The sequence below is a fragment of the Urtica dioica genome, chromosome 2 (genome assembly GCF_054948205.1).
Source record: "Urtica dioica subsp. dioica isolate 48M chromosome 2, U.dioica_male_clone48M_v1_H2, whole genome shotgun sequence".
Taxonomy (NCBI): Eukaryota; Viridiplantae; Streptophyta; class Magnoliopsida; order Rosales; family Urticaceae; genus Urtica; species Urtica dioica.
The window spans coordinates 44377368-44402696 of NC_142757.1; the positions used below are offsets into that span (position 1 = coordinate 44377368).

The 25329-nt window shown below is 42.4% G+C and overlaps 1 long non-coding RNA gene across 2 annotated transcripts; it reads right to left on the minus strand.

Moving 5' to 3' along the window:
• Positions 1 to 1572: 1572 nt before the first annotated feature.
• On the minus strand, positions 1573 to 25083 carry LOC149404905 (uncharacterized). Of its 2 annotated transcripts, XR_016295414.1 has the most exons (4): positions 24925 to 25083; positions 2280 to 2302; positions 1736 to 1868; positions 1573 to 1647 (listed from the first exon to the last, which is right to left on the minus strand). It is a non-coding gene; the product is annotated as an uncharacterized LOC149404905 (long non-coding RNA). The 2 variants fall into 2 exon arrangements; XR_016295412.1 differs by having other exon boundaries at positions 1579 to 1868.
• Positions 25084 to 25329: the final 246 nt, after the last annotated feature.

Sequence of the window (25329 nt, forward strand, 5' to 3'; positions counted from 1 at the left end):
GATCCGATTGTCGCCGACGAGGTATTGTCCATGGCCGGCGACGAAAGCTCTGATACCATGATAGAATTGTGTATAGAAGAGATTTAGAGAGAATTCATGAAAAGAATGAAATGAGAGAATGCAAAGAATATTCTCATTACTCAAAACTGTTTTACAGATAACATCTTATATTACATTGTTCAGCTAACTAACTCCTGACACCCTTGTGCCATGTGGCGATACATAATTGGATGTCATCTAACAGAACAACTAACTTAGGATTCCCTTGCAGGCCCAGCAAGCCAATTCCTTCCTGTACACGTAATTGCCTTGCTGTGCACGTCAGTGCTGCTATACTCTAATACATACAAGGGAGACAAACACTAAATCTGCCTATAAAAAAACTCTCATTAAGATCACTCAATACCACCAAGAATCCATGATTTCAAAGGGGGACATGGCTAGGGTTCCAATTAACGATCTTAATATGTTGAACCGCTCGAGAATCGAATTAGGACGCGGTAAGTGGAAAACAACACGATCTACAAAGATGATTGTAGTATAGATCAACAACATCTAGATTCGATCTTAAAATGAATTAGCATACGCAAATAAAAGATCATACGATAACAAAGTAAGACGAACAAAGCAATACCCACCGCGCCACACTCAAGCCCTTGGAGAGAAAAGGAAAAGTTCTGTGGGAAATGGGAGAGGAAAAGCCTATCCCAGGGGAAAACTTCAGTTTAATGCTAATTCTTGATTTATTGATTATTCATATTTTTCAATTTTTTTTTTCTGCAAATATGCCATTGTTAGCTAACTATACTTACTATTCGTATTAACCTGTCCCTTCAATGACTTTGATTTTGGAACTCTTTGGCTTTAATTAACCACGTTGCAAATTTACACTGGTTGATTCATTTTTTTTTCCTTCTTGAAATACTAAGCAAAATAAGAAACACAGAATCAAACTACAAGGAAAGAAAGCAAACTGACATGGGAAAAATAACATCAGAGAGAGAGAGAGAGAGAGAGAGAGAGAGAGAGAGAGAGGTATGCAACATGTGCAAGAACGTTGCAGCGAGCGCTGTTTGATCCAAACGATTTTGATTATACAATCTAATCAACCCAATCTCAGCTTCCACGAACAATCTTCGCGCTCTCCTGTAATCTCCAGAATTACCTCATCCGAATCACTTTAAAAAATATAGATCTGGCCCAGGGATATCTGATCATGTCTAACAAGCATTTTAGCGCATATTATAAGAACTGAACTTCATGAAAGTTTCACCATTTCAAATTAATAAAACCTACGCAACCCAACATAACTCTTGGGCTGGGTATTAAATTGATATTCATATTCTGGTTAAAACTGATACCAGTCAACTGAGGTGTGCCATAGTCTAATCATCTAAAACTTTCATCAGTATTGAATTCACAGTGAACGCTTTTCAGGTGGATAATGAAAACCAAAAATGCAACACGAAAGAGAATCCTAGTACCACATTTGCAAATCATATGCATGTTAATTCACTGACATTCAATCGAATTCAAGGTACAATCGATCAGTATTCAGTACCATATTGAACTAGATATCCGATCCGTTCCGATCCTTACTGCGTTCTAACTGGTTCAAGAGCTTCGACAGTGACCACGCTATTTCCCCTGATGACCTCCGTACATTATTTTCAACTGTCAAAAAGACGCCAAATATGAATTGACAAGGCTGAAAAGAAGAAGATTAGACACTCACTACCATGCCGATATCATTCCTCTCGTTTCCATTGACTTTTACGGTGTTGTCAACAACAAGATTCATCAACTAATCAAACCCCCGAAGCGTTCCAACCACCGTGCGATTAGCGTTGAGCTTGACTGCCATTATTCTAAACACAACTCAGAGTCAGCCATTTTACTCATTCGTGATTTGTGCTTCGTGAATTCAAAGTACTTATTTAAAATTGTCCTAACGATTAAAATTAATATTTGAAAGAATTTACAGATTGAATTGTTACTGCCTCCTATCTAACAATGATCTTGTGAAATCCAGTAAGCCTCTCAATTCACACAAATCTCGTTCAACTATGTACGAAATGAAATGAAATGAAACCCATAACGAATCCCACTCCGGAAATAATCAAGAAACCTAACAAAAATTAGTGAATAGAGCGTGGAATTTTTATTTTCTATCGCTCTTTCACTATTGCCTCTTAGTACTGATAAAGCACACACTTGAAATAATATAGGAAAAGAATAAAGAGGATTCAGATAACTCGAAAAAGGATAGAATCGCATACTTTGGAGTTTCTTGTCCATGTATCTGTTTCAGGCAAGCCAAAAAATGAACTTGTTAGAACTTAGAACCGATGATCCAATATGAAAATGAAATAATAGAAAAATCAGCAACAACAACAACAAAAGCTTATGTTGTTATATGGTCCAAGTACAAGTTGATAAAAAAAAATACTTCAAATGGGATACGTAAGCTTCACCAAATCTCTTACATCCCATGTGTTTAATTGGTTTGGGCCCCATGAAATCAATTCCTTTTTACACAAAATTCTTATATACTCATACTTCTCACATATCCCACTTACTTGCCCCTACAAAACATTGAACAACGCTGCACAAAAGTAAACCCAATATCACAAGATTCCTCATAATGATTGTTTAGAAAGAAATACATAAAAAAATAATAAAGATGTCTCAAAGCAAATGGGAATGAAATCTTGTAGCCTATAAATACTACACCATCAGAACAAAGAAGGAAGAGAGGCAGGACGGAAGTAAAAAGAAAAGAAAAAAGAAAAGAAAAGAAAAAAGGAAGAGAAAAGGAAAAAGATAGAAAAGAAAAAAAGAAAATTACAAGCCTAATGCAAATTCAGGATTCACATTTATAAGAAATTAGAGGTAAAAGTGAGGTCGGAGCGACGGAAATAAATTTTCCGCACCCCCTCTAGCTCGATTAATAGAGGTAAATATGAGGTTGGAGCGACGGATATAAGTTCTCTGCGCCCCCTAGCTCGTTTCCTCTCTCTCTCTCTCTCTCTCTCTCTCTATATATATATATATATATATATATATATATATATATTTTACAGGCAAAAACAAAAAGGATCGGATTGTGATAACACGAAGAACAGGGACGAAGAGACGAATTCCAAGGCAAACCACACCGCCCTCCTCGAATTCCCGAAGGCATCCTCGTAGTCGCAACGCTCAAGATATTTTAACTCGTTACGATGCTCCCGGAGCCATAGGAGATTCGACGCTCGTAACCCAAAAACGAGACACGTCACAAGCTCGACACCTCGACACGTGTCCCGTGAATGTTATCCGAGAAATCGCATTAACATTTTGGCGCTAGAAGGAGGGGATCTCGAAAAACAACCACGACATTCCCGCCAGCAATTCTTTTCTTCGCAGCAGGAAAGTTAATGTCCGTCTAGGAATCCTAAATTCAAGAGGCGACACAAGGAAATCTCCCGCGAGATGTCCAACCTCGCCGCCGCTTCCGGAAATAATGCCCCACAACGGGAAGAAAGCGTAGCACTTCATACGCGGGCCCGAACTCAAGCTAGAAATGACCAAACCCAAGACATATCGCCGCCAAGCGTCATCCCGGCAACAAGAATCACGCCTCCACCACACCAGAGTACCACCGATGTGAGAGATCCCGCCCCTGGTGTCGTCTTCATCGAACGGGATGACCGCATGGCACGCCTCGAGGACAGTCTTTATTTATTGGCAAGCGAGTTCGCAAGAGATCGCGATGAAAGGATCATGACTTTACGCACCCAAGCAAGATATGGACGCCCGGAAAACGCAAACTCCGGGGGTCAAGGACGCGAACAAAGGCAAAATGAAAACCTCGAAGGCAGACAAGACGACGACCCTGACCCAAGTATCCGAGACATTGGCAGCCACCGCCAGGCGGAACGGAGAACCGCCCAGGAACAAGCCCGACGTACATCGCAGAACTTAGGCATCGATAGACAACACATAAATATCCCACAGGCCGCCCGCTCCGTCGCAGAGATCGAAGCCGAATCACAAAGGTCTGCTTTCGATCGATTGGGACATGGAGAAGAGGTAGCAGATAGCGGGGACGTCAAGAGATTTTCTCCACCACGGCGTACAAGGTCGCCAGGACGTCTAGAGCCTAACGTCGATCTACGACGCTGTTGTCAATAGTGCCCACAAGAAGAGTTGTAGTCTTTATTTTGAACATTTGATGTAATAAAGTCTCATGAAGACTCTTGCTTGTAATTGCCTATTCATTCATTAATAAAGTTGAAACGTTCATTCAATCTTCCTTGTCTGAAGCTTTATGATAAAACCATAGTCTTTTAGTCCATAAACAAACTTAACAACTTACGAAGAGACAAATGTAGATTTGCATGAACAAACTCTTCGTAGTTTGCTTAAAACGATATATTCGCAATCTTAGGGTCAAAGGACTATTGACCTCAGTATGATTGTTAGAAGAATCTATGATGTCTGGTTATGAGGCATTGAGAGTTAGGAACTCTATAGTTCTTCTAGGTATCTTCCGAAGGTACTGAATTGACCAGTGCACTTCTAGAGACAAGATAAGAACAAACCATTTAACCTCTTATGTCTCGAAGTCACTATGTATGAATTGCATCATGCTTACCTTAATCCTGAAATGAGACATGCCATTTCACACCTTAGTATTCTCATTTGAGAAAGTCAAAGTTCGGACTCACTATGTGATTCCGAACAAGGCCTATTGGTGAAGTACTAAGTTGTGAGTCTGTCATGAGTAACTTTGTGAAGTTCTCATAGATATGGAATTCATGTACAAGATTGCTGAAATGCAATGTATGTCACCTCATGCTTTGTTCCTTGGAGTGTGAATAAATGAACTGGCCAGTGTCCAAATTGAGTCTTGACTCTTTTGGATGAAACAATGTGACTTGTTAGCTCCTCGTCAATACATTGTTTCTAACTTATTCACAAGCGACAAAGGAGTTGAGGAAATAACAGCTAGAAGGGTAAAATGGTAATTTAGTAAATCCCGACTAGCTGATGACATTCATGAAGGGTAAACATAGATAATATTCAGTGGATCCGCTCATCATAATTAGGTCGAATTCTTGAGTAGAAAATAAATTCATTTGAACCGAGAGATTTTCAGTGTCAGCTCTTTAGTGGAGTCAGTTGGCATTAAGCTAAACTTGGAAAAGGTTTGTGAACTTTTGAGTCCAAGTGTTTAGCTAAAGCTTTGTTCATTTGGGTCCATGAGGTCACTGTCACGAATCACATCGATAGGAATAGTTAAACTGGAAGCTAAGCCAAAACAAGAACGAAAATAGTTAAAAGGGTATTTTTGTCTTTTGAGACATAAGGATGAAATGGATGTCAATAAATTTTGACAAGTTTATTTGATGACTTAATGTCACTCGGCCATAATATGATTAATTGGGCCTTGTGAATTAATTTCATTTCATAAGAATTTTATTGAAAACTCTTAATGGGCCTTTTTCATGTTCTCATGAATAAATGAAGAAGCTTCTAGAAGCTCCTTCTAGAAGTGAAATGGGCGCCCATAATACCCAAGGAAAGAGAGTTTATTTTGTGCATAAATGTATTTAGATACTTGCCAAAAGAAAAAGAGGAAACAAATTTCCCACACATGCAATGGGAAATTCGGCCAAGTGAGAAAAGGGAAAGCCAAGGAACAAAAAAGGAAACAAATCCTTGCCTCTAGGAGGCAGCCTTGGGCGCCCAACAAGGAATGGGAAATGAAGGATTTTTGCTCATGAATATGTGATATTCTATAGAAGAGGAAACTACCTTATTGAAGGTGAGACCTCTCCTATAAATAGGAGCCCCATTTCCTCACAATTCATTCATCCAAGTTTAAGAGATTTGAGAGACTCTCTCTCTAGAACTTGGCCGAAGTCCTCTTCTCTCTCTCTCTAGTTTATTTTCGGTTTTCTCTTGTCTTGGCACCTAGGTCCTCACTCGACCTAGTCTTTAGCTCTGCGACTTCGAGACTCGTTCTCAAGTCGTAGTGTTTAAAAGTGCCCACTCACTAATTCCTTCTTTTCGAGTGATTTAGTGATAGAAACTTTCGTGGTTGCTCGAGGTGCCGAGGAAAGAAAAGAGAGACGTGCTGCGAGGGGAGACGAACGTTGCCAACCTTCCAAAGGCTCATCAACGTTCAAGCATCAAAAAGGTTAGTAACTTTTAAAGCTCATATTAGTTTTTTATTTACATGCATATGCTCTTGTCTAGGTTAGTAAAAACTAGTTTTACTTAAAAAGAAAATTTTTAAAATTCCGCCGCTTTGCGAAGCGTTTAATCTTTTTCTTAAACCCTAGATCGATTCCAACAAATGGTATCAGAGCTATGGTCAAAGGAATGCATGTGCATGTTTTAAAATTATGAGCTTGAAAATCGTTTTCGAAAGTTTACTAATTTTGTGACAAGTTAGAATTGTAATCTTAGATTTTTTTTAATTTATTGCTCATGCCTTTAAATTAAAAACCATGTTGTTTTTCTATGAGTTTGGGATGATGTTAAAACACATTAGAATCAGTTCTAAAAGTTTTTAATTTTTTATATTGAAAAACGTGTTTTAAAGGTTTGAGAATTTTCGAGTAATTTTTGTGACTAGTTTTGTTTTCTTGCTAGTTTCGTTTATTTACTTGAATCGTTTTATGCATGTTGTTATTTCTTTTATTTTTATGTTATTACCCTGCTAATAAAACACAAATAAAAGCTTTAAACAATATCTTAAAACGTTCCGTTACACTTGATTCTTTTTCGCACCTAAAAGGACGAAGCTTTAATTTATTTCTTTTTCTTCGAGCTGGAATGTAAACCCGCATTAAAAGCGGCATAACTCTCTGCTCAGAAATCTAAATTTAATGATTCTTGAATCAAATTAAAGCTCTGTCTGTCCTCTGTCCAATGCCACCGGTTTCGGCTGAAAAGGACATCGGAGCCGCCAGATATGGCGATTTTACTCCGAGGTGCGCGGCTGTCTGAAACTCCAGTTTTTTAGAAATCCGGATTTTCAAACCCCACTACCATGAGTTATAGAACTCTAATGAGAAAATTTTCTTGAGCAAAAATGTTTTTTATATGATTATAAACATGATGTGTAAAGATTAAAAGTTTTGATTTTTGAAAGATTAATTGAAATTGAATTTTTACAAAACTAGTTTGAATTTTGAAAAACCGTTTTCACTTTCAAACTTGAAAATATTTTGTCATCCAAATCAAATAAATTTTCAAAATGTTTTCAAAACTATATCTATATCACATATGTTCAAAATCTATATGCTCTTGAAATTTTGAGTGGGAGGTCTCTTTGTAGACAAAACCGAAAAATAAAAAGATGTGTAATCTCAAACTTTCAAGTGTTCGAGTGAGTTGAAGTTCACACTTCCCTCACGCACTTTCCCGAAATAGAAAATAGGAAAAGATCGAGTATGTCCCTTGTGCCTTTATGCACTAATACTGCTCTGAACATGTCGATCTAGGATTCTCTTCTAGTTGTCCGCTCCGTCGCTCTCTAACTAGGAAATCTGTTTCCGAACTTAAAAGAGTCGATGAACCAACTCCAAAAACTAAGTGGGAGGGTTATACTTGTTGTTTGTAACCCACGATCCCCAACACTAATGAAAAGTGCAAGTGTCGCCGGACTAAGAGTCACCCTCGTGGCCCTCTCTTAAATGAGAGTACTCAAGGGCGCTTTGCTCTGATCATTGCTCAATGAGCTACGTCCGAGAGTGAGACGATGATGACAAGACCTCCCCTCGGCGGATTGTTTTTCAAAGTCAATCTTTTGGACTAAGTGGTTGGTTACACACTTAGACTCAATCCCTAGTAATCCTCCCTCGAGGCCCTGCGAAAGGATGTGAGTGATCAAACCAATTTACAAGGTGGCTAGTCAAAATTGATGTATTGACATCTTGGCTATGCATTAATGATGAGTCATTTACTTATGAAAGGAGACTCGTTGCGGCCTTCCCTCGAAGGAGTAAAGTGTCATTTCGTTCATAACACCTTTGGATTTTATAAAGTCTTAAACAAACTTAAATCCTAAACCAAAGACTAATCATAAACTTGTTTCAACTTATATAGGCAATATGTCTCTGAAACATCTCTCAATCTTTCTTTCCTCGATCAAACTCGAAAACGAAAACTACGTAGATTCGAAACGTAACCTCGACATTATACCTACCGTTAACAAGCACAAATGGGTACTCACCACCCCGTGTCCTCCTCTGACGAATGATGATTCAACTCAAGAGGACAATGACGCCTTGGCGGCCTGGCTTCGATCCGATGAGATTGTGAGGTGCTATATCTTGGCATCTATGAACAATATGCTGAAAGAGCAACATCGTGACATCGAGACTGCCGCCGACATGCTCACCAATCTCCATGAGATGTTTGGAGGGCAAATGCGTCAAGCAAGGCAAAAAGCAGTCCGACAATTTATGAACTGTCGAATGAAGGATAGGACTCCTGTTAGAGACTTTATGATATTGATCATTAGTTATCTAAATAAAATGGAAATCCTAGGATCTGAGATTGATGGGAAGAATGTCATAGATGTGATCTTAGAAACTCTCTCCGCATCTCTTGATACCTCCAAGATGAACTACTCCATTAACAAGCTAGAGTACACTGTTACCAAGCTTATGGAGGAACTTCACACTGCTTTAGGTCTCACTAAGAGAAAGAGGAATCAAGGAGAGGCACATGCTACTGAGCAAAATGCCTCCGCCTCTGGAACTGTGAAGAGACCTTACAAGGCCGATAAAAAGAACTGTCCCGCCTATCTCAAAGCAAAGGAACATAGTATTGTACTAGTTACCGAAGCATGCTTAGTAGCCGATAATGTATCAACGTGGATTCTTGACTCTACTGCTACTAACCATATTTGCTGTTCCTTGAATGGTTTCAAGAAAACCAAAAGCTTAGAGGAAGGCGAGTTCTGTTTCAAATGGGGTGATGGGAGCCTGGTGTCTGCAAAGGCTGTGGGATCCGTGACGCTGTCTTTTGAAGACCGCACTTTAAACTTGAATAATGTTTATTTTGTTCCTACCTTTGGGAAGAACCTAGTATCTGTTGCTCAACTTTTCGAGCAAGATTATTATTTAAAGTTTATAAAGAATGGAATTCGTATTTCTTTTTCTAATTCTTTCGTCACTGATGCATGTATGAAGAATGGTCTTTTTTACATCTATCCCACTCAACCTTCTCTCTTAGACACCGAAATAGATAACGATCTAATTAGGGAGCCAAAGAGGATCAAACTTTCTGAATCCTCCGATCTAACTAAATCAACATACCTCTGGCACTTAAGACTTGGTCATATCAGTCTAGATAGGATTAAGAGACTTGTGAGGGATGGTCCACTCCAAGCCTCTGCAATAGGTTCACTGCCTACTTGTGAATCCTGCATAGAAGGAAAAATGACTAAGCGACCTTTCTCCGATAAGGGTCGAAGAGCCACTGAGTTGCTGGAACTAATACATTCTGATGTATGTGGTCCGCTCAACCAACAGGCACGTGGAGGATACGAATACTTCGTTACCTTCACTGATGATTACTCAAGATATGGGTTTGTCTATTTGCTTAAACACAAATCCGAGACCTTTAACGTATTTAAGGTCTTTAGGGCTTTAGTGGAAAAGCAAACTGGCAAAGTGATCAAAACCCTTCGATCTGATCGAGGTGGTGAGTATATGTCTGGAGAGTTCGATGACTTTCTTAAAGAAGAAGGTATCGCTTCTCAGCTTACCGCGCCTGGCACACCTCAACAAAACGGAGTGTCAGAGAGAAGAAACCGAACTCTTATGGAGATGGTTAGATCAATGATGAGTTACTCATCACTCCCGCTTTCCTTTTGGGGATATGCCCTCGAAACAGCCGCTTATATTCTGAACCAAGTTCCGTCCAAAACGGTTCCTGGTACTCCTTATGAACGATGGACTGGCCGTAAAGTGAATCTTGGCCGCATCCGAATTTGGGGTTGCCCTGCACACGTGCTAAGGCAAAAGACTAGCAAGTTGGCTAGTAGGTCAGAATTGTGCCTGTTTGTAGGATATCCGAAGGAAACCAAAGGTTTTACTTTCTATAGTCCCGAGGACGATAAGACTTTCGTTACCACGAATGCTCGTTTCCTCGAGGAGGACTTTATGAAGGATGCGAAACCTAGAAGCAAAATTGTGCTTGAAGAAAAGTTGGGTGAGGAAGCTTCTACCTCATCTGTAAGAACTGTTCTTACCCCAACTGAAACACAACCTAACTCATCAGAATCTCGTCAAGTAGTACTTCGACGTAGTGGGAGGGCTACTCAAAAGCCTGACAGGTACATGTCTTATGGAGACTCTCTTGTAGCCGTCTCTGACATGGATGATCCTGTTTCCTATAGCCAAGCAATGGCTTGTTCTGAATCAAACCTTTGGCTTGACGCCATGAAAGTTGAGATGCACTCGATGTATGTCAACAAAGTCTAGAAACTTGTAGACCTTCCTGAAGGGATTAAACCCGTAGGGTGTAAGTGGATATACAAGAAGAAAAGGGGTCCTGATGGGAACGTTGAGACGTTCAAAGCACGACTTGTGGCAAAGGGTTATACCCAACAAGAAGGGATTGACTATGAAGAAACCTTCTCGCCAGTCGCGATGCTTAAATCCATCCGCATACTCCTATCCATAGCTGCAGCTCTCGACTATGAGATCTGGCAAATGGATGTCAAGACAGCTTTTCTGAATGGCAATCTTGACGAGCGCATTTACATGGCTCAACCAGACGGTTTCGTGGATAAAGGTCAAGAGACCAAGGTTTGTGAGTTGCTTAAATCCATTTATGGACTAAAGCAAGCATCTAGGTCATGGAATATTAGATTCGATGAAACTGTAAAGAGCTTCGGCTTTGAACAGTCAATAGATGAGCCTTGTGTTTACAAGTTAATACACGAAGGCAAAGTTGTGTTTCTGGTACTATATGTCGATGATATACTACTCATTGGTAATGACGTGGGTAAGTTATCCGAGGTTAAGGTCTGGCTGGCAAAGCAATTCGATATGAAGGATCTAGGAGAAGCTGCATACATTCTGGGAATCCAAATCTTTCGAGATAGGAAAAACCGGACCCTGTCGCTCTCTCAAGCATCTTATATTGATAAGGTGATGGATCGCTTCTCGATGCAAGACTGCAAGAGGGGTCAAACACCCTTTAGGCATGGAGTTTCACTCTCTAAGGACCAGTCTCCCAAGACTGCACAAGAGATTGAAGACATGAGGAAAATTCCTTACGCCTCTGCCGTAGGAAGCCTCATGTATGCTATGCTTTGCACCCGACCTGATATATGTTTCGCCGTTGGCGTAGTTAGTCGTTTCCAATCCAACCCTGGACCCGAGCACTGGATTGCTGTTAAGCATGTTCTTAAGTATCTTCGAAGAACTAGGAACTTGATGCTTACATACTCAGGTACTGACCTGACTATGACGGGATATACCGACTCCGATTTTCAAGCGGATAAGGATTCCAGGAAATCCACTTCGGGATCTGTGTTCATCCTTAATGGTGGAGCTGTTGTGTGGAGAAGTATTAAGCAATCTTGCATTGCTGACTCCACAATGGAAGCAGAATATGTGGCTGCTTGTGAAGCATCCAAAGAGGCTGTATGGCTTAGAAAATTCCTTAAGTATTTGGAAATTGTTCCAAACGTCGACGAGCCCATGACCCTTTATTGTGATAATAGTGGGGCTGTCGCTAACTCAAAGGAACCTAGAAGCCATAAGCGCTCTAAGCATATTGAGAGGAAATACCATTTGATTCGAGAGATCGTGCAGCGCGGAGACGTGGAAGTGAAGAAGATCTCAACGGTGGACAACCTCGCAGATCCATTCACCAAGGCCCTAGCGAACAAGGTCTTCGACCAACATCGTGAGGGATTAGGCATGAAGGACTACACACACCTTCTTTGAGTCAAGTGGGAGTTTGTTGTCAATAGTGCCCACAAGAAGAGTTGTAGTCTTTATTTTGAACATTTGATGTAATAAAGTCTCATGAAGACTCTTGCTTGTAATTGCCTATTCATTCATTAATAAAGTTGAAACGTTCATTCAATCTTCCTTGTCTGAAGCTTTATGATAAAACCATAGTCTTTTAGTCCATAAACAAACTTAACAACTTACGAAGAGACAAATGTAGATTTGCATGAACAAACTCTTCGTAGTTTGCTTAAAACGATATATTCGCAATCTTAGGGTCAAAGGACTATTGACCTCAGTATGATTGTTAGAAGAATCTATGATGTCTGGTTATGAGGCATTGAGAGTTAGGAACTCTATAGTTCTTCTAGGTATCTTCCGAAGGTACTGAATTGACCAGTGCACTTCTAGAGACAAGATAAGAACAAACCATTTAACCTCTTATGTCTCGAAGTCACTATGTATGAATTGCATCATGCTTACCTTAATCCTGAAATGAGACATGCCATTTCACACCTTAGTATTCTCATTTGAGAAAGTCAAAGTTCGGACTCACTATGTGATTCCGAACAAGGCCTATTGGTGAAGTACTAAGTTGTGAGTCTGTCATGAGTAACTTTGTGAAGTTCTCATAGATATGGAATTCATGTACAAGATTGCTGAAATGCAATGTATGTCACCTCATGCTTTGTTCCTTGGAGTGTGAATAAATGAACTGGCCAGTGTCCAAATTGAGTCTTGACTCTTTTGGATGAAACAATGTGACTTGTTAGCTCCTCGTCAATACATTGTTTCTAACTTATTCACAAGCGACAAAGGAGTTGAGGAAATAACAGCTAGAAGGGTAAAATGGTAATTTAGTAAATCCCGACTAGCTGATGACATTCATGAAGGGTAAACATAGATAATATTCAGTGGATCCGCTCATCATAATTAGGTCGAATTCTTGAGTAGAAAATAAATTCATTTGAACCGAGAGATTTTCAGTGTCAGCTCTTTAGTGGAGTCAGTTGGCATTAAGCTAAACTTGGAAAAGGTTTGTGAACTTTTGAGTCCAAGTGTTTAGCTAAAGCTTTGTTCATTTGGGTCCATGAGGTCACTGTCACGAATCACATCGATAGGAATAGTTAAACTGGAAGCTAAGCCAAAACAAGAACGAAAATAGTTAAAAGGGTATTTTTGTCTTTTGAGACATAAGGATGAAATGGATGTCAATAAATTTTGACAAGTTTATTTGATGACTTAATGTCACTCGGCCATAATATGATTAATTGGGCCTTGTGAATTAATTTCATTTCATAAGAATTTTATTGAAAACTCTTAATGGGCCTTTTTCATGTTCTCATGAATAAATGAAGAAGCTTCTAGAAGCTCCTTCTAGAAGTGAAATGGGCGCCCATAATACCCAAGGAAAGAGAGTTTATTTTGTGCATAAATGTATTTAGATACTTGCCAAAAGAAAAAGAGGAAACAAATTTCCCACACATGCAATGGGAAATTCGGCCAAGTGAGAAAAGGGAAAGCCAAGGAACAAAAAAGGAAACAAATCCTTGCCTCTAGGAGGCAGCCTTGGGCGCCCAACAAGGAATGGGAAATGAAGGATTTTTGCTCATGAATATGTGATATTCTATAGAAGAGGAAACTACCTTATTGAAGGTGAGACCTCTCCTATAAATAGGAGCCCCATTTCCTCACAATTCATTCATCCAAGTTTAAGAGATTTGAGAGACTCTCTCTCTAGAACTTGGCCGAAGTCCTCTTCTCTCTCTCTCTAGTTTATTTTCGGTTTTCTCTTGTCTTGGCACCTAGGTCCTCACTCGACCTAGTCTTTAGCTCTGCGACTTCGAGACTCGTTCTCAAGTCGTAGTGTTTAAAAGTGCCCACTCACTAATTCCTTCTTTTCGAGTGATTTAGTGATAGAAACTTTCGTGGTTGCTCGAGGTGCCGAGGAAAGAAAAGAGAGACGTGCTGCGAGGGGAGACGAACGTTGCCAACCTTCCAAAGGCTCATCAACGTTCAAGCATCAAAAAGGTTAGTAACTTTTAAAGCTCATATTAGTTTTTTATTTACATGCATATGCTCTTGTCTAGGTTAGTAAAAACTAGTTTTACTTAAAAAGAAAATTTTTAAAATTCCGCCGCTTTGCGAAGCGTTTAATCTTTTTCTTAAACCCTAGATCGATTCCAACAGACGCCACCTCAACGCTCGGTGGGAGATCCCGAGGCGCCAAGCTGCCCCCGAAACACGCGGAGCACAAGAGGTCGCCCCACCAATTACGGCAACCCCACCTGCAGCACATATCACTCTAATCGATCAAGCATCGAACGAGAGAGAACGCACTACCAGATTTGCGCCTGCCACTACACATGCTGGAAGTAATGAAGTAACCAACATGTTCAACATGTTAAGAGAGGAAATCCGGGAGTTGCAGGCAACACAGACCAGGACCCCGATCGTGAGAAACATGATTGAAGGCATAGCCTCGCCATTTGTTGCTAATGTACTTGCCGAAGACGTCGTAGGAAATTTTCGATCACCTAACATGACACTTTACGATGGAAGCACCGATCCGCTCTACCATATCCACCAATATCAAATAAACATGAAGATGGCAGGACAGTCACCATCAACAACGTGCCAAGCATTCTATCTCGCATTCACTGGAACCGCATTCGAGTGGTTTCAAAGGCTTAAGCGGGGATCGATCCAATCCTTCGAAGACCTCCAAGAAAAATTTATCACACGTTTCGCCGCATCACGCATTCGAAGGAAAGAAAAGTCATATCTCTTAACCATCAAGCAAGGAAACCACGAAACCCTTCAACACTACTTGAATAGGTTTATCGAAGAATCGAACAAGGTAGACGATTACGATGACAACGATTCTATTTTCGCATTCATCGACGGACTTAGGACTGGAAACTTCCTTATATCGCTAGTAAAGCAACGACCGACGACCATGTCAGAACTTATCACTCGCGCCACTCAACACATCTCTGTTGACGAATATCTCGACAGTCGAAAGATTGGTGAGAGGGGGAGCCGCCGGAGAGAAGACGACGAATTCGACAGCGAATCGCGTAGGAAAAAGAACCGCGCTACAACAGTCGCAGTCTCAAACGCTCGCCCTACGTCAAACACACGACCCCTGCTTGTCGAAAAATTCCAAAGAAACGCGGACTTTACTCCACTTACGACCACACCAGACAGAATTTTTTTGTTACACAAGAACATGTTCACAAACCCGCAGCCCATGTATAAGGACCCATCCATGAGAGACAAAAAGAAGTATTGCGAATTCCACAAGGATCATGATCATCTCACCGCCGACTGCATACAACTCAAGAGGCAAATTGAAGACCTCATTCAAGACGGGAAATTAAAAGACTTCGTCCTAATGATGGTCGCTAATCCAAGAGCCACTGAAGGAAGACACGCCGCTCAAACAAAACAACATGATCGCGGAAAAAGGCCCGCCACCGACAACGACAATCGCGGCGCCCAAGGGATCACGGAAAATGCCCCGCTTAACATTGTGATGACCATATTTGGGGGACCCAAAACAGGGGACACCGCAAATGAGCGGAAGAGTTATGCACGGGCAGCAACCGGAGAAGCCCACGCCCATCACATCAACCTTACCGAAAGTAAATGGCCAACCACTCTGTACGAGACAATTCACTTCACTGAAGAAGAAGCTCTCAGAGTAATGCACCCACACAATGATGCGATTGTCGTGAAAGCGCAAGTGGCTAACAACATGGTAAAGAGGATCCTCGTTGACAATGGAAGCTCGGCCGACATCCTGTTCAAAACAGCTCTTGAACGGATGAACCTCGGTGAGATCCACTCGACCCCAGTCAAAACTCCACTCTTCGGGTTCGCCGGGGAGCGAGTCTATACGGAAGGGTCCATCACTCTCCCAGTTACTTTTGGAACGGATGGAGAAGCTCAAACCACGCGACTGATTGACTTCCTAATTGTGGATCGTCCTTCCGCCCACAACATCATCATCGGTCGACCTATACTCAACAAACTTCGCGCGATCACCTCGACATACCATCTTCTCATGAAGTTTCCGACACCGTCGGGAATAGGGGTAATGAAAGGAAATCAAGCTGATTCAAGAATGTGCTACGTCCAGGGATCACGCGACAGAAAATTCGGTATCACTAAGGAATGTGATGAAATGATAGAGACTGTGTACCAGATCAAAGAAGATCTTCCAAACGAGATCCACAAGGCCCAGACGTTTGAAGACCTTGACCCAAGGGAAGAAGTTGACACTAAGAAGGTGGAAGCATCAAGCGACCTCTCCCTTGTAATACTCAACGACGACAAGCCCGAACAAGTTGTCAAGATTAGAGCACACCTATCTACTGATTTAAGAGATCAGCTGGGGGCGTTCCTTAGAGAGCACAAAGATGTATTTGCATGGACACACACAGACATGCCCGGAATCGACCCAGAGATCATTGCACACCGTCTCAATGTGCTTCCTGGAGAAACGGGAAAAATCCAAAAACGAAGATCCTTCAACCCCGAAAGATACCTCGCGATCAACGAAGAAGTAGAAAAACTAATCGATGCCAATTTCATCCACGAAGCCAAGTTCCCCAAATGGGTCTCAAATGTGGTCATGGTGAAGAAACCCAATGGGAAGTGGCGAATATGCATTGACTATACCGACCTCAACAAGGCGTGCCCAAAAGACTGTTTTCCCCTACCAAAAATCGACTAGTTGGTCGATTCTACTGTTGGGCACGAACTCATGAGTTTCATGGACGCAAATTCCGGATACAACCAAATAAGAATGCATAAACTGGATGAACTCAAGACCACATTCACCACTGACCGAGGACTTTTTTGCTACAAGGTGATGCCATTTGGGTTAAAAAATGCTGGAGCCACATATCAACGCTTAGTAAACCAAATGTTCACAAAACAAATCGGAAAGACTATGGAAGTCTACGTCGACGACATGCTCGTCAAGAGTCTTAAGGCGCCAGACCATGTCAACGATCTAAAGGAAACATTCGTACTCCTCCGAAAATACAAGATGAAGCTGAATCTAAACAAATGCGCGTTTGGGGTTGAATCTGGAAAATTCTTGGGATTCATAGTCAACCAGCGAGGAATAGAGGCTAATCCTGATAAGATCCAGGCCCTATTGGATATGAGATCCCCCACGAAGGCAAAAGAAGTCCAAAGCCTCATCACTGGACGTATAACCGCACTAAGTCGTTTTGTTTCCAAGGCAACAGACCGTTGCCAACCCTTTTTCTAGGCCATCAAAGGAGGAAATAACTTCATCTGGAGCAACGAATGCGAGACAGCGTTTCAAGACCCAAAGACTTATTTTGCCACGCCGCCACTCCTAGCAAAGTCAAGGGACGGCGATACCCTGTTCCTGTATCTCTCGGTGTCTGCTAGAGCAGTAAGCGGGGTCCTCGTCCGAGAAGAAGAAAGGATGCAATGGCCTATATACTACATAAGCAAGGCTCTCCTAGATGCAGAAACTCGATATCCAGAGATAGAGAAGTTAGCCTTTGCTTTAACAGTGGCGGCAAGAAAACTTCGACCATATTTTCAAGCGCACCAAATCATGGTAAGGACGAAATACCCAATCAAGAAAGCCTTGCAAAAAGGGACCTCAACAAGGATGGCAATATGGTGTCAAGAACTGGGAGAATACGGGGTAGAGTTCCAGCCAAGGGTTGCAATCAAGGGACAAGCTGTCGCCAACTTTATAGCTGAATTCACGTATGACGTGAACCTCCACCAATGTGAAAGAGACGCTGAAAATCCAGAGGCATCAAAGAAAAGGAAAACTACCCCGGACGGGCCTATGTGGTGCCTCCACGTGGACGGAGCATCTAACATCCGCGGATCCGGAGCCGGAATCGTATTTGTCAACCCAGAAGGAGAAAAATTGAAATACGCAATCCATTTTCAATTCAAAGCCTCAAACAACGAGGCCGAATACGAGGCCTTATTGGCTGGGCTCGAGATAGCTCGAAAGCTCGGGGTAGTTAACCTTAAAATTTACTGCGATTCTCTGCTTATCGTCAACCAGATCAAAGGCGAGTACCAAGCAAAAAGGAAAACATGGTCGCGTATCTCGAAGAAGCCAAACTTCGATTAAAGAGTGTCTCATGGTACGAGATCACCCAAGTCCCCCGTGACTCAAATGCTGAAGCAGATGCTCTGGCTCGGATGGCATCTGGAGCTGACAACGAAAATCTCGGGAAAATACCTGTAGAAACCTTGATGCACCCATCAATCAAGAAGGAGGAAGTTAACAGGATTAAAGGCGATCCAAAGCCAAACTGGATGACGCACGTCGTAGACTATCTTCGGAATGAAATTCTTCCAGTCGATCGAGCAGAAGCTAAGAGAATTAAATACCAAGCACAAAGGTACGTTCTGCAAGGAACCACACTATACAAAAGAGGATTTTCACAGCCACTCCTTCGGTGCTTAGACGAGGACGAGGCCAATTACGTCTTAAGGGAAATCCACGAAGGAATTTGCGGAAACCATTCCGCAGGACAATCTCTGACGCTAAAAACCCTGAAACAAGGTTACTTCTGGCCCACACTTAAGAAAGATGCATTCGATCTTGCTAGAAAATGTGACAAATGTCAGCGGTTCTCGCACATCCCAAGACGACCCCCAACACCATTGTGCCCGATCCTCGTTGCTCGACCGTTTGCCAAGTGGGGTGTGGACATAATCGGAAAACTACCCATGGCATCAGGACAACGAGTCTACGCGATCGTGGCAATAGATTACTTTACCAAATGGGTAGAAGCAGAGCCTTTGGCAAAAATCACAGAAGCCAACACAACCAACTTTATGTGGCGATCGATCATCTGTCGCCATGGTATCCCTGCCTCCATAATCACCGACAACGGCTGTCAGTTTGATAACAAAAAGGTCAGGGAGATATGCAAACAACTAAAGATCAACAAGACGTTCTCATCACCACGCCACCCACAGGCGAATGGCCAAGTTGAAGCGGTAAACAAGACTATCAAGGAGACATTAAAAAGAAGCTAGAGGAAAAAAAGGGTGCATGGGCCGACGAGCTTCCCCTCGTCCTTTGGGCCTATCGAACAACAGCTCGAACTGCGACAGGTGAAACCCCATTCTCACTCAGCTACGGAGTTGAAGCTGTCATCCCTGTCGAGATCGGAACTCCAACTTTTCGAATGGGACCCTTTGATGAGGAAAACAACAATGAGGCGCTCAGAATGGAGTTTGACGTAATTGAAGAAAAGAGGGTCGAAGCGTTCACCCGCATGGCCGCCCAAAAGAGAATCATTGAGAAGCACTACAACTCGAAAGTCAAGGCCAGACGCTTTGTTGAAGGAAGCCTTGTCTTAAGGAAGGTATTCCAGAACACGCAGGTGTACGGAGCTGGAGTACTTGGGCCAAACTGGGAGGGGCCATATCGAGTCCGGCAAGTGATACGCGACGGAACATATCGCCTAGAAGAAATGAACGGAACAGAGATTAAACACCCATGAAATGCAGAGCACCTCCGCCAATATTTCCAATAGACAATGGCGCCAAAATATCCATCTTTCTCAAGATTGCAAGCACCGCCGCCAAAACTTTCGATTTATCTCGTTGTATTTACTTTCCAAAAGTGGCTGTAGAGCCCAAGAATGTATTAAAAATGAAATCGAACATCGTGATTATTTTCTAAAAACAGATTTTTGAATTTACATAGCCTCATTAAATTATATAAAATAAGAGAGCTCGCGGAGCCGATATCTCTCTCACAAAAAATAAAGTGGAGCTTGGGGAGCCGAGTTCTTGTCATAAAAAAAAAATAAGAGAGCTCGCGGAGTCGATATCTCTCTCATAAAAAAAAGTAGAGCTCGGGGAGCCGAGTCCTTCTCATAAAAAAAAGAGAGCTCGCAGAGTCGATATCTCTCTCACAAAAAATAAAGTGGAGCTCGGGGAGTCGAGTTCTTGTAAAAAAAAAAAATAAGAGAGCTCGATGAGCCGATATCTCTCTCCTAAAAAAAAAAGTAGAGCTCGGGGAGCCGAGTCCCTCTCATAAAAAAAAAGTAGAGCTTGGGGAGCCGAGTTCTTGTCATAAAAAAAAATAAGAGAGCTCGCGGAGCCGATATCTCTCTCATAAAAAAAAAATTAGAGCTCGGGGAGCTGAGTCCTTCTTGTTGAAATTTAGAGAGAGAGAGAGAGAGATTCGAATCTGAGAAATATTCTTCTTGTTATTGATATGAAATTGTATCACCTATTTATAGATATGGTGGATACATTAGACTAGACTAGATACATGATCAGTGTAATAAATGTACGTAATAACTACTTCTAGGAAATAGAAAATAATAAGTATACACAGAGAACAAGACATGGGAAATAGAATGAAAAATAAATGTAACACTTTTCCCTAAGTGAGATGAGTTCCAAGGAACCGGCTGGTTCCAAGATGGTGAGACGAGCTGATGTGATGATGATGAGACGAGCTGGCAAACTGAGACGAGCTGACGAACTGATGGTGAGACGAGCTGACGAACTGATGGTGAGATGAGCTGACGAACTGATGGTGAGATGAGCTGACGAACTGATGGTGAGCCAAGCTGACGTGATGATGGTAAGACGAACTGAGACGAGCTGACGAACTGATGGTGAGATGAGCTGACGAACTGATGGTGAGACGAGTTGACGAATTGATGGTGAGATGAGCTAACGAACTGATGGTGAGACGAGCTGACGAACTGATGGTGAGATGAGCTGACGAACTGATGGTGAGACAAGCCGACGTGATGATGGTGAGACGAACTGAGACGATCTGACGAACTGATGGTGAGATGAGCTGACGAACTGATGGTGAGACGAGCTGACGAACTGATGGTGAGATGAGCTGACGAACTGATGGTGAGACGAGCTGACGTGATGATGATGAAACGAGCTGACGAACTGAGACGAGCAGACGAACTAAGACGAGCTGACGAACTGATTTTCTACACTTCTCATAAAAAAAGAGGGCTCGCGGAGTCGATATCTCTCTCACAAAAAATAAAGTGGAGCTCGGAGGGTAGTTCTTGTCATAACAAAAAAAAAATAAGAGAGTTCGCGGAGCCGATATCTCTCTCATAAAAAAAATAGAGCTCGGGGAGCCAAGCTGAGTTTCTTTTCATAAAAAATGTCGATCTCTCTCATAAAAAATAATAATAATAATAATAATAATAATAATAATAAGAGCTCGGGGAGCCAAGCTGAGTTTCTTTTCATAAAAAGTTGAGCTCGCGGAGTCGATATCTCTTTCGCAAAAAAAAAATAAAAAAATAAAAAAAAATAATAAAAAAATGTAGAGCTCGGAGAGTCGAGGTCTTCTCGTAAAAAAGAAAATCGAGTGGCGTCAAAATCTTGTACGCACATTGAAACCTTACGCGGAGACAAATATGCAAACAACCAACATAAACGCTAGACATAAAGATAAAAAAGTCACAAAATGATCCGGAAGTTTAATAATACATACAACTGTTGATGCAAGGTGGGAAAACGTTCATTTGTCGAAAAATGAACCCAGAACTGGGGCCCGCGAAAGGATGGCGAGTCAAGAAAAACGTACGGCAGGCCATGCCGTCAAAAGAAAAATATCGAAAAATGACTGTTTGCCAAGAAGCACAAAATACAAGTTCGGGAAGATTTTAACCACTATACAAACAAAAAGCGATGATAAACTCAAGCTTCCGTAAACGAGTCATCATCCTCGTCACTACAGTCATCTAACGCCGACAGTCGCTCTGCATCCGCCGGAGGGACTTCCTCATCAGGGAAGTGGGCAACTGAAGCACGAAGCGCCCTCTCGTCAACTAAGTGATCCCGCTCTGTCCGAAGAGTGTCTCGTTCCCTTCGAGTGGCATCCAACGCGGGCCGTAGACGACTGAGCTCGATCCTTTGATCACGAAGTTTTGACGAAGACGTCTCGGCCTCCGCCCTAAACTTGTTGATCAATGCGATACCCGAGTGTCTTGCGGTCCTCTCCCGGGCATCGCCGTCCTCTCTTGCAGCCTTCACACGGGCGTCGCCGTCCTCCCTAGCAGCACGGACAGCCGCCGCCATCGCCCTCGACCCCCTCAACAAGTCACCAAAGTTACGCTGAGTAGCAAACACCGAGATGCAACACTGAAAATATATGTATAAATATATTATGAAAAGAATAATAGCACGCAAAATGAGAGCCACGTGCATGAATCTGACCCGACAAAGATCCCGAGCAAGTGCGTCGATGAGAGAGTCTCCGGGCATTCGATCCACTTTAGCTATCTCCGGCGGGGAAATCAGCCTAATTTGCTCCACAACCTTGGAAGCTATCGGGTGCAACTCCCGAGTCGAAGGCGCCATCAAAGTAGAGGACGATCGGCGATGAACCACCTTCCGCCTTTTCGAGGAAGAACCGCTACGGGGCTCGGCTGCAAGCAAAACGTCATCCCTCCTCCTCTTCAAACCCACGTCCTTCTCCTCCAGCTCAGGCCCAGTACCCCCTGCAACACAAAGTTTTGAGTTACCCGGTTCGGGACGGCTTCCCCTGATTGGAGCTTCGGGCTCACGATCGCCCCCGATTTAGGGTTTAGGGTTTAGGGTTTAGGGTTTAATCACGAGCCCGCGAGTCACGATCAGGAACGGCACCGAAGGATGAGTCCCTGATCAGAGGAGAGACCGTCGACTCGTCCCTGCTCATGTTGAAGCCTTCCAACAGGAACTCGCGAAAGTCGATGTCACCACTCAGAGAGAGGGAGAAGTTGTCGATATTCTCTTCAAGCGAAGCAAAGATTTCGTGAGCAAAGAAATTTTGAGATGACGATGATAGAGCTTCAATGGAACTACGTTGACCAACGTCATCGGGAGGAACGGAACCGCTGGCCTTTGGATGGTTGGAAGCCATTGACGGAGATGGGAATTTTATTCTCTAACTTTTTCTCTGGTTTTTGCTTCCACAAAACCAAGCAGAGTAGGAAGTGATGTAAAAAAAGCAAACTAAAAAGAAGAGAGAAGAAGTGATGTGACGATGGATAAAAATAATAATAAAAAAAAGAAGAGAAAAAGGTCTCACTCAACAAAGCCAATATTGCATTGTGGAAACTGGAAAGTCTCATGAACGGTTGATATCCGTACCTAAGACTTGGGGGTGTTGTTATATGGTCCAAGTACAAGTTGATAAAAAAAATACTTCAAATGGGATACGTAAGCTTCACCAAATCTCTTACATCCCATGTGTTTAATTGGCTTGGGCCCCATGAAATCAATTCATTTTTACACAAAATTCTTATATACTCATACTCCTCACATATCCCACTTACTTGCCCCTACAAAACATTGAACAACGCTGCACAAAAGTAAACCCAATATCACAAGCTTCCTCATGATGATTGTTTAGAAAGAAATACATAAAAAAAATAATAAAATGTCTCAAAGCAAATGGGAATGAAATCTTGTAGCCTATAAATACTACACCATCAGAACAAAGAAGGAAGAGAGGCAGGACGGAAGAAAAAAGAAAAGAAAAAAGAAAAGAAAAGAAAAAAGGAAGAGAAAAGGAAAAAGATAGAAAAGAAAAAAGAAAATTACAAGCCTAATGCAAATTCAGGATTCACATTTATAAGAAATTAGAGGTAAAAGTGAGGTCGGAGCGACGGAAATAAATTTTCCGCACCCCCTCTAGCTCGATTAATAGAGGTAAATATGAGGTTGGAGCGACGGATATAAGTTCTCCGCGCCCCCTCTAGCTCGTTTCCTCTCTCTCTCTCTCTCTCTATATATATATATATATATATATATATATTTTACAGGCAAAAACAAAAAGGATCGGATTGTGATAACACGAAGAACAGGGACGAAGATACGAATTCCAAGGCAAACCACACCGCCCTCCTCGAATTCCCGAAGGCATCCTCGTAGTCGCAACGCTCAAGATATTTTAACTCGTTACGATGCTCCCGGAGCCATAGGAGATTCGACGCTCGTAACCCAAAAACGAGACACGTCACAAGCTCGACACCTCGACACGTGTCCCGTGAATGTTATCCGAGAAATCGCATTAACATTTTGGCGCTAGAAGGAGGGGATCTCGAAAAACAACCACGACATTCCCGCCAGCAATTCTTTTCTTCGCAGCAGGAAAGTTAATGTCCGTCTAGGAATCCTAAATTCAAGAGGCGACACAAGGAAATCTCCCGCGAGATGTCCAACCTCGCCGCCGCTTCCGGAAATAATGCCCCACAACGGGAAGAAAGCGTAGCACTTCATACGCGGGCCCGAACTCAAGCTAGAAATGACCAAACCCAAGACATATCGCCGCCAAGCGTCATCCCGGCAACAAGAATCACGCCTCCACCACACCAGAGTACCACCGATGTGAGAGATCCCGCCCCTGGTGTCGTCTTCATCGAACGGGATGACCGCATGGCACGCCTCGAGGACAGTCTTTATTTACTGGCAAGCGAGTTCGCAAGAGATCGCGATGAAAAGATCATGACTTTACGCACCCAAGCAAGATATGGACGCCCGGAAAACGCAAACTCCGGGGGTCAAGGACGCGAACAAAGGCAAAATGAAAACCTCGAAGGCAGACATGACTCTCTCTCTCTCTCTCTCTCTCTCTCTCTATCTATATATATATATATATATATATATATATATATATTTTACAGGCAAAAACAAAAAGGATCGGATTGTGATAACACGAAGAACAGGGACGAAGAGACGAATTCCAAGGCAAACCACACCGCCCTCCTCGAATTCCCGAAGGCATCCTCGCAGTCGCAACGCTCAAGATATTTTGACTCGTTACGATGCTCTCGGAGCCATAGGAGATTCGACGCACGTAACCCAAAAACGAGACACGTCACAAGCTCGACACCTCGACACGTGTCCTGTGAATGTTATCCGAGAAATCGCATTAACAGCTTACTTTTTGAGATCCGGAGGTTGACCCGATCGGCTCATTGTGTACTACGATCAAAGAGAAACCGGGAAAACGATAGACAGATTTAGGCAACTAAATCCGGCTAAAACCCTAGACTTGTGATTCTGCTGTGTATGGTTAGGATAGATAGAAATTGGATTTGAGAATCGGAGAGAAGCTAACTCTCATGATTCAAGGTTCGCCGTACTGTTACCGTTACAGTACCGGGACCCCAATTTTAGGGGATACCGCTTACCGAAGAGGAACCCGCGGGGGATTCAGGAAAAAAAAGAAAACCGATACCGGTAGGAACCCGTTTACCGAAGAGGAACCCGACAAAAAATGTAGGAACCCGAGGGGGATTCAGACAAATATTTTACAATAATAAAAATAGTTTTCATAGTTCATACT